Genomic DNA, 10086 nt, shown 5'->3' on the forward strand with positions numbered 1-10086 from the left:
TTTGAGGGTTTTCTAGCATGAACCGCCTTTTTAAGGTCCTGCCACAACATCTCAATAGGATTCAGGTCAGGATTTTGACTAGGCCACTCCAAAGTCTTTATTTTGTTTTTCTTAAGCCATTCAGAGGTGGATTTGCTGGTGTGTTTTGGGTCATTGTCCTGCTGCAGCACCCAAGATCGCTTCAGCTTGAGTTGACGAACAGATGGCAGATGACATTCTCCTTCAGGATTTTTTGGTAGACAGTAGAATTCATGGTTCCATCTATCACAGCAAGCCTTCCAGGTCCTGAAGCAGCAAAACAACCCCAGACCATCACACTACCATATTTTACTGTTGGTATGATGTTCTTTTGCTGAAATGCTGTGTTACTTCTACGCCAGATGTAACGGGACACGCACCTTCCAAAAAGTTCAACTTTTGTCTAGTCGGTCCACAAGGTATTTTCCCAAAAGTCTTGGCAATCATTGAGATGTTTTTTAGCAAAATTGAGATGAGCCTTAATGTTCTTTTTGCTTAAAAGTGGTTTGCGCCTTGGATATCTGCCATGCAGGCCGTTTTTGCCCAGTCTCTTTCTTATGGTGGAATCGGGAACACTGACCTTAATTGAGGCAAGTGAGGCCTGCAGTTCTTTAGATGTTGTCCTGGGGTCTTTTGTGGCCTCTCGGATGAGTTTTCTCTGCACTCTTGGAGTAATTTTGGTCGGCCGGCCACTCCTGGGAAGGTTCATCACTGTTCCATGTTTTTGCCATTTGTGGATAATGGCTCTCACTGTGGTTCGCTGGAGTCCCAAAGCTTTAGAAATGGCTTTATAACCTTTACCAGACTGATAGATCTCAATTACTTTTGTTCTCATTTGTTCCGGAATTTCTTTGGATCTTGGCATGATGTCTAGCTTTTGAGGTGCTTTTGCTCTACTTCTCTGTGTCAGATAGCTCCTATTTAAGCAATTTCTTGATTGAAACAGGTGTGGCAGTAATCAGGCCTGGGGGTGACTACAGAAATTGAACTCAGGTGTGATAAACCACCGTTAAGTTATTTTTTTTTAACAAGGGGGGCAATCACTTTTTCACACAGGGCCATGTAGATTTGGAGTTTTTTTTTTCTCACTAAATAATAAAAAACATCATTTAAAACTACATTTTGTGTTCAATTATGTTATCTTTGACTAATAGTTAAATGTTTCTGCTCATCAAAAACCGTTAAGTGTGACAAACATGCAAAAGAATAAGAAACCAGGAAGGGGGCAAATAGTTTTTCGCATCACTGTATGTCCATCGAGTTCAAGCAGAAAACAAGGTACACACTAGCCTGCACCCTCACATACAGTATGTCATTTGATCCAGAGGAATGCAAAAAAAACCTTGCAAGGCTTGGAACAATTAGTCCTAAAAGGGAAGACAATTCCTTACCAACTGTGGGTGGCAAGCACTAGCAGATAAAATCCCTATATCAACACCACGAATTACCTTATAATTATAGCCATTCATATCCTTCAATGCACAGAAAGCATCTAAGCCTTCATTAAACAAAGATATAGAATTTGCCATAACTACTTCCTGTGGTACTGGTAATGCATCACTCTTACTGTACATAACCCTAAACCTTTTTCCTCCATGCATAGATCCCATAGTTCTTTGCACAAGCCTAGGGAGAAAAAGCTCATCTGCCAAGCTTTTATATTGCCATATCTTGTTCAAAAGCAAATATACATGGCAGACCCCATATCCCTCTCAGTTAAGGTGTACTTAAATCACTACACCACCTTCACCATTAACCACTTCACTACTGAGGGGTTTTTCTCCTCCTGTAACAGAGCAATTTTCATCTTTCAGTGCTCCTTCCATTCATTCATATAATTGTATTAGTACTTATCACAACAAAACGATCTATATCTTGTTTTTTTTCACCACCAATTAAGCTTTCTTTGGGTGGTACATTCTAAATGCATTTTAATGGGAAAAATAAGAAAAAATAGAAAATTTTATTATTGCTCAGTTTTCAGCATTGCCTGTGTATGTGTGTTGGGTAGTGCATAAGCTTAGTCCGTGCATGTAAATGAGCTGGGAAGCCTTTTATGCAGCCATATTTCAGACAGGTGTTCCTTGCTTCAGAGCACTTGCTCTTTCTCTGCCAATATGAACTTCTGTTTTAAGAAGGCAAACTATACTCAGCGTTGCTTTTTGGTAGGAGGACTTTTTGGTCTCTTTTAGCCTCCTATACTTTCCAAGTGTTTCTGGGTCACTATGAACTATCTATTCTGTAGTACTGGTCCACTTTCTTTCCCATAGAGCCATATCTATCCCTGCCATGTACTTATGAGGACCAGAAAGTCCCAAAAATCTGACTGTCTACATATTGGGTTGATGGGGCTCTATAAAATTGATAAGACATAGGCTTGCTATTGTTACATCTCTTGTGCAATGCAATGTGTACAGTGCATAAGAATCACAAGAAGTGTAGATTGTCAGTAATGTGGAATATTCTGAGACCAAACCAAAAGATAATGTTAAAGGTTTATTTATATTATGCAAGCCATTCACAAGTAATAATATGAAAATGGTAAACCAAGGTGTTAATACAAGCAAAATGAACAAATAATACAATGCAAGAAGGTTCTAGTATATCAGATAACCCAGAGTATACACACAAGTGTCCCCTGCATATACTGGATATGCAGAGCAACCAGTGTATAACTGGAAGTGTTTAAATCCAGACTGAAAACCCACCTGTTCAGTTTGGCATTTTCAGAAATATAACTTCTGTTGTGTGAATACTTCATCCTACTACCAACTACTGAATCTGAGAGAGCCTAAGCGCTTTGAGTCCTATTGGAGAAAAGCGCTATAGAAATGTTATTGTATTGTGTAAACAAATAGTTTGCACACAATCCTGGAACCCGTATAACAATTCTGGCAAATATATAGGAGAAAATCTATATACAAATACTGTATACACATGCAAAATAAAATCAGGAAATATATACACAAAGTGGCAGGCAAACAGAACGTCTGACAGGCAGGAATCAAAAACCAGAGAATCAGGCAATATAATAATTACAAGGCAAAGAATCGTCAAGATATAGCAAGAGGTCATAAATGGGCAGGCAAGTAATCAGGATACAGATTCTAGAAACAAGGAACAAGGATCACAGGAAACGGAGGACTAGCACATAGGCTAAACAGCAACAATGAACCAGTAATGTTTGATTTGCAGAGGCTAGCTTAAATACTGAGCAGAGGAGTCAGGTGATAGTTCTGGTCACTAGAATCACCTACCATTAGCAATCAGCATTAGAGGAGGGAATGCTAGATTTCAGGCATGCAGAAGAGTGGGCACACTGTACACCCCCATGTGCGGGGTGCACTTTACACACTATAGCTGTGACATTGCTGTGCAACAGTTATTTGACATTTCATGTCCCCCACAGGTTGACCACAATATGTGTCTGAAATGTGCACCCCAGCATCCCACCTCAAAGCTGCTCTCCTCCCCTTCTTAAAGAGGAACTTTGAAGGGGTTCTGTGGGGGTGTCCTACGGATAAAAATGGACACTTACCTGGGGCTACTATCAGCCCCCTGCAGCGGTAATGTCCCACGCCGTCCTCCTCCGATCCGCCGTTCCCCGCCGCCGGCACCAGGATATTATTCGTCTATTACACAGACGAATAATGCGTGCTTCCGCTCGTGTCATCTGAAGCTTACTGCGCAGGCGCAGTACAAAGTTTTCTTGTACTGCGCCTGCGCAGTAAGCTTCTGATGATGCAGGCGGAAGCGAGCAGGTGTGCGACCACTGCAGTGCAGCCGCAGTTAGATTTCATGCCGCGCTAGACCGGGGCCGGCGGCAGAGAATGGTGGATCGGAGGAGGACGGCGTGGGACATTACTGCTGCAGGGGGCTGATAGAAGACTTAGGTAAGTGTCCATTTTTATCCGTAGGACACCCTCCACAGAACTCCTTTAACCAAGGATTGAACTTTTATGTTTAGCTTTTCTCGAATAGATTATCAGGGGAGGTCTGCATGGCTGATATTGTGGTGAAACCCACAGTGTGATGTCATGACCAAGATGCTGACAGTTTGCTCTCTGTGAACCTTGTTGCATTATGGGAGCAAATAATATTTCCGTCTGTGCATAGATCTCTCAGTAACGAACACCCCATACAGATCACCTGGCAGACCTAAAGATGTTACCACCAATGATGCATTTCAGAAGGTAAATCAGGGTAGGAAAAGATTTTACAATGAGCAAATACTGACTAAATAATCTCTAAATGAATATTGTAAACAATAAGCTATTTTATTAATATTGTTATTTTCACTACAGTTCCTCTTTAAATGACCGTGTCTTCCATTCCTTGTGGCAGCGACTGCAAGGGCAATACAAGGTCCACAGACCAACAAGTGTGCTTAAGGGTTGTGTTGTGCTGCTGACAATGCTTATAATATTATGTTATACAGGTACACACCTGGATCCCTGTCAACAGGAAAGGGGAGAAACAATCCAGATGGATAGATGAACGATGGTGTTTTCTTCATGTATTTTTGCACGGTCCTTAAAAGAGGGTCAAACAAGCCTCCACTGGACACATTGTTATGTTGGTATGCCTTTATTTAACCCCCCTGGCTGTAATCCCAAACTGAGCTCGGGCTGAGATAAATGTGCTGAGAGCGGTAAACCCGAGCTCAGCTCAGGCTAGCCCAAAGTTACCGCACACATTGTTTTCCTGGGTCCTGCGCGTGATCAGTGCTGGTCAGCAGGACCCAGGCTTCTCCCCCCAGCCAATCAGGATGGCAGAACGGCGGTGTGCAGCGGGCGGCCTGTCGTCATTGGGGGGTGGGTAAAAAAACTAACCCGAAATTTTGCACAGAGCAGAAGGAAAACACTGCGCTCAGTATGTATATAGAGAGCTTAGCGCGTGTGTGTGTGTGTGTGTGCGTGCGTGCGTGTGTGGTGATGGCCCGAACCTCCGCGAACCGCAATAGACTTCAATGGGGAGGGAAACTTCGAAAACTAGAAAAATTTATGCTGGCCACAAAAGTGATGGAAAAGATCATTCAAGGGGTCTAACACCTGGAGGGGGGCATGGCGGAGTGGGATAGACGCCAAAAGTCCAGGGGGAAAATCTGGATTTGACGCAAAGTAGCGTTTTTAGGGCCGAAATCACATTGAATGCTAAATTGCAGGCCTAAAGTGCTTTAAAACATCTTGCATGTGTATACATGGAACAGGGAGTGTAATTAGGGTACTGCTTCACAATGACACACCAAACTCACTGTGTAACGCACCGCAAACAGCTGTTTGCGTAGTGACGGCTGTGCTGGACTGGTGCGCTCCATGGCAAGAGTGCAGGCCGTGGCAGTTTTCAAGCTAATATGGTCGCCAGGCTATCGTAGCTCAATGATAGAACATCAGTGACTGTCCAGCTGATCAAATTTGGTCTATCCACAATGAAGCAACGACCTTATAATATCACTTATATAGCCGGCGGTCATTGCTTCATTGTGATACGCAAGCCCCTTCACTGCGGCAAGGTAATGATCACGAAGGGGAATGGGCACATGTACATGCCTTTTGTTTTGTTGTTGTGGGCTTGCAGTTGCAGTGCAGCCAGAAAAATTAGGCAGGAATGTACATGCACCAGAAAAATTATTATACCGGCCCCTGCTAGCAGCGGCCTTAAAAATTCAGGAATCCGCCTGGTGTCCTGGACCCTGTTAGTGGTGGCAGAGAAGGCAGTCAAGTGGCCTGCTGGCAGAGATGCTGTGTGGGGAGCAACTTAGTCTTGGAGCAGGCAGTCACACGGCGTGCAGGCAGAGATGCTGTGTGTGGGGACTGACTTAGTCTTGGGGCGGGCAGTAGCCCTCCGGGATCCATGCCTCATTCATTTTGATAAAGGTGAGGTACTGAACACTTTTTGACTTAGGCGACTTCTTCTCTCAGTGACAATGCCTCCAGCTGTGCTGAAGGTCCTTTCTGACAGGACGCTTGAGGCAGGGCAAGACAAAAGTTGGATGGCAAATTGGGACAGCTCTGGCCACAGGACAAGCCTGCACACCCAGGGCCGGAGCTACCATAGGAAAAAATGGGCAATTGCCCCAGGGCCCCAGAGCCTGTAGGGGCCCCCAAGGTGTCCCTCCCCCATCTTGTTGCTCCCCAGGGACTCTGCAGAGTCTGTTAAGTTGGGAGGTGATTGGGGGAGGGTCAGCAGCCAGCTCAGGGGCCCAGGTGGGAAATTTGGCTGCAACAAAGGGCCTCTAATGACGCTTTTTGGTCGGGGGTGTCTGTTGGGGGGCCCCAAGGCAAATTTTGCCCTAGGGCCCAATTGTTACTTGGACCGGCCCTTTGCACACCCAGCAGTCCAAGGGTTCATCGCTGCTCACAGTGTCTACATCCACACTTAAAGCCAGGTAGTCGGTGTGACAATCCAGCCCCGCGATCCCGTCAAGATCTGCGCCCGTTAGCGTACGCAGGAAGTACGGGTGCAGACGGACAACGAAGACCGGTTGCTGGATCGTCAGAGGAAAGAAAAGTTAATGCGACAGAGCGTGCCAATCCCGTCTAATCTGCTCCCGTTAGCATATGCAGGAAGTACGGTGAACAGACTGACAATGAAGATTGATCGCGCAGCTGCCGACAATATGTAATGGGACAAACATTCACCAATCCCGTATTACTAGGCCACTGTTGCCATGCAGGTCTCATGCACCAGAGACTGCTGGAGGCAAATTCACAGTGTGCGTAGTAAACGGTTAAGATTGGTTGGAGGTGCCCATACATGTAAAATCCCGATTGTACGTACAATCAGTAAACTAAAAATATCGATTTTGCGCTGGAAATCGGGTCAATACACTGCCACCACTCTTCGATTTGATAGGGCGAAGAGACCCCAACGCTATCATAATACGGTAGCCAGCTCAATCACGTTCGACATGCTCCAGTCACCGTTCGGGGAATAGTCACTTCCGACGGCTTACATAATGTGAGCAATGTGACGTTAAAGAAAGGTTACTGGGTCCATATATGATGCAATCTCGATTGTATCCAATCGAGAAACTAAAGTTATTCATTTCGCACAGGAAATCGGGTACTAGCTAATCCTAGAAGGAAGAAATGGTTATTTACAACCTAGCTAGCAAATCAACAATTTATAAGCAAATAATAAAACAATGCAGTAGTATGACTGACTCTTCAGAGGGCAGATTCGTTATAGCAGCAATCAGATGACCAGAACAGGCACAAGACTGAACGATAAAAATCGTTAGTTTTATTCTAAAACTACATACATACAGAGCTTACTTTAGAACAGTTTGGTTTGATAGAAAGAGAGTAGAGATGAAAAGAAACAGAATGTCTGAATATACAGTTCAAATACCGTTATTGGTAGTCCATGCGGCAATCGCAAGTCTTTGGCGTAAAGTCCAAGATGGCGGTTTTGCGCCAGTGTCCAGCTGGCTGGTCGATTGATGCTGCTTTGACATCAGATTTAAGATGATGGACCCTGGACCTTTGTGTCATGGGAGTTTTGTTCCTCACTGTAGGTGGGAAGAGGTATGACACGTACAAGTCCAGCCTTGTGCAATTTGAATAAGGCAGTGCCCCCTTTGGCAGGGAGAGGTTTTGGGCCAATTCATGTTTTGCCCGCTCTCTGGGTGCCCGTAGGTCAGATCAAGAACCTGAGTCAATATTCATAATCAGCGTGATTTTAGGAAACATTGGGTACCAAACACGAGGACCAGATATTACTCATAACACATTTTCTACTTCTCCCCCTTGCAGCCTGGGTTTGGAAGCAACTAGCTTGTCCAAACTCTCTCAGCACCTGCACCAAGTTGAACCTCAGAACTTGTGCACTTTTCAGCGGCCTAGGAACTTTCTATGCCATGAATTATGAGGAAAATGTGGAGGAAATATGGATAATGGGATTCCTGAGGTCACAGTAGGTCAGCTGCTTCCTGAGAGAAGCTGATAAGATCTGTGCATTTGCTAGTTCTGTGTGGAGATGTGAAAGCTAGAGACACCATTCTCCCAGAAACTTGGGCTTTACGATTTATGTCAGGCTTATCTGTGATGGATGGACTATATAACTTCCCAGAAACGCTAGGTGACAAATTTCACACAAAACTGCCAGGGTTTGCTAGTAGAGTCAGGAAGGAGAAAAGTGATTTTAAGCCAACAAATGTCATTTTGGTTGGTTTGCAAAGAAACTTGCGTTTGTGACACCATGACGCATTCGATATGTCATATCGACGGCGTCACAGTCGGCTACCTGCCGGTCCAGGCATTGGTGGAGGGTGGATCCAGAAGGGCTAAGGTGAGGCATTGGACTAAAGAATATCCGCATGTCCGACATCACCATGAGATCGCTGGAGCGCCCTGTCCTTGCCTGCGTGGACATGGAAGAAGGATTACTGGCAGTGGTACCTTTATTCCGTTGTGCTGTGACATCACCCTTAAACGCACTGTAAAGCATACTTGCCAGCTTGTTCTGCATGTGCTGCATCCTTTCTGCCTTCAGGTGAGTTGGTAACATATCCGCCACTTTGTGCCTATACCGAGGGTCTAGTAGCGTTGCCACCCAGTACAGGTCATTCCCCTGGAGTTTTTTTATACGGGGGTCCCTCAACAGGCTGGACAGCATGAAAGACGCTATCTGCACAAAGTTGGATCCAGATGTACTCTCCATCTCCTCTTGCTCTTCCTTAGTGACGTCAGGTAAGTCCTCCTCCTCCCCCTAGCCACGAACAATACCATGGGAACGTTGAGCAGCACAAGCCCTCTGTGACGCCTGCTGCGGTTGTTATTCTGCCGCCACCTCCTCCTCCTCCTCCAAAGAAACACCTTCCTCATCATCCGTGTCTGACTCCTCTTCCCCACACGACTCTTCCTCCTCTTCCCCCTCTGTGCTGCCGCAGGTGTTGAGGAAACATCTGGTTCTGATGAAAATTGCTCCCACAACTGTTCCTGCCGTAACTGTTCCTGTTCACGCTCCTCCACAGCTTGATCCACCACTCTACACACGGCACGCTCCAGGAAGTAAGCGTATGGGATCAAGTCGCTGATGGTGACTTCACTGCGACTCACCAGGTTGGTCACCTCCTCAAATGGCCGCATGAGCCTGCATGCATTTCACATCGGTGTTCAGTTGTTGGGCCACAACATCCCCATCTCCCCAGATTGTGTCCTTTTACTGTAATTGTACAGGTACTGGGTGACGGCTTTTTCCTGTTCTAGCAGGCGAGAGAACATGACCAGGGTCGAATTCCAACGAGTCGGGCTATCACATATCAAGCGTCTCACCGGCAAGTTGTTTCTCCTCTGAATGTCCGCAAAGTGTGCCATGGCCGTGTAAGACCGCCTGAAATGCCCACACAACTTCCTGGCCTGCTTCAGGACGTCCTCTAAGCCTGGGTACTTTGACACAAATCTTTGAATGACTAGATTCAGCACATGTGCCATGCAGGGTACATGTGTCAGCTTTCACAAATTCAACGCGGAAATGAGATTGCTGCCGTTGTCACACACCACGTTGCCGATCTCCAGCTGGTACGGGATCAGCTACTGATCCACCTGTTTGTTAAGAGCAGCCAGGAGAGCTGCTCCAGTGTGACTCTCCGCTTTGAGGCAAGACATGTCTAAGATGGCGTGACACTGTCGTACCTGGCATGCAGCATAGACCCTGGGAAGATGGGGCTGTGTAGCTGGAGAGGAGATTGCGGCACCAGCCAAGGATGAGGAGGAGGATGATGACAGCGAAGAGGATGTAGCAGGTGGAGAGGAGGTGGCAGGAGGCCTGCCTGCAAGCCGTGGAGGTGTCACAAGTTGGTCTGCTGCACAGCCACGTACTCTCTGCTTGTCTGCGGTCACCAGGTTGACCCAATGGGCTGTGTACGTAATGTACCTGCCCTGACCGTGCTTGGCAGACCAGGCATCCGTGGTCAGATGGACCCTTGACCCAACGCTGTGTACCAGAGATGACACAACTTGACTCTCAACTTCACGGTACAGTTTGGGTATCGCCTTTTTAGAGAAATAATTGCGGCCTGGCAACTTCCGCTGCGGTGTCCCAATGGCCACAAATTTACAGAAG

The sequence above is a fragment of the Hyperolius riggenbachi genome, chromosome 2 (genome assembly GCF_040937935.1).
Source record: "Hyperolius riggenbachi isolate aHypRig1 chromosome 2, aHypRig1.pri, whole genome shotgun sequence".
NCBI classification, from domain to species: Eukaryota; Metazoa; Chordata; class Amphibia; order Anura; family Hyperoliidae; genus Hyperolius; species Hyperolius riggenbachi.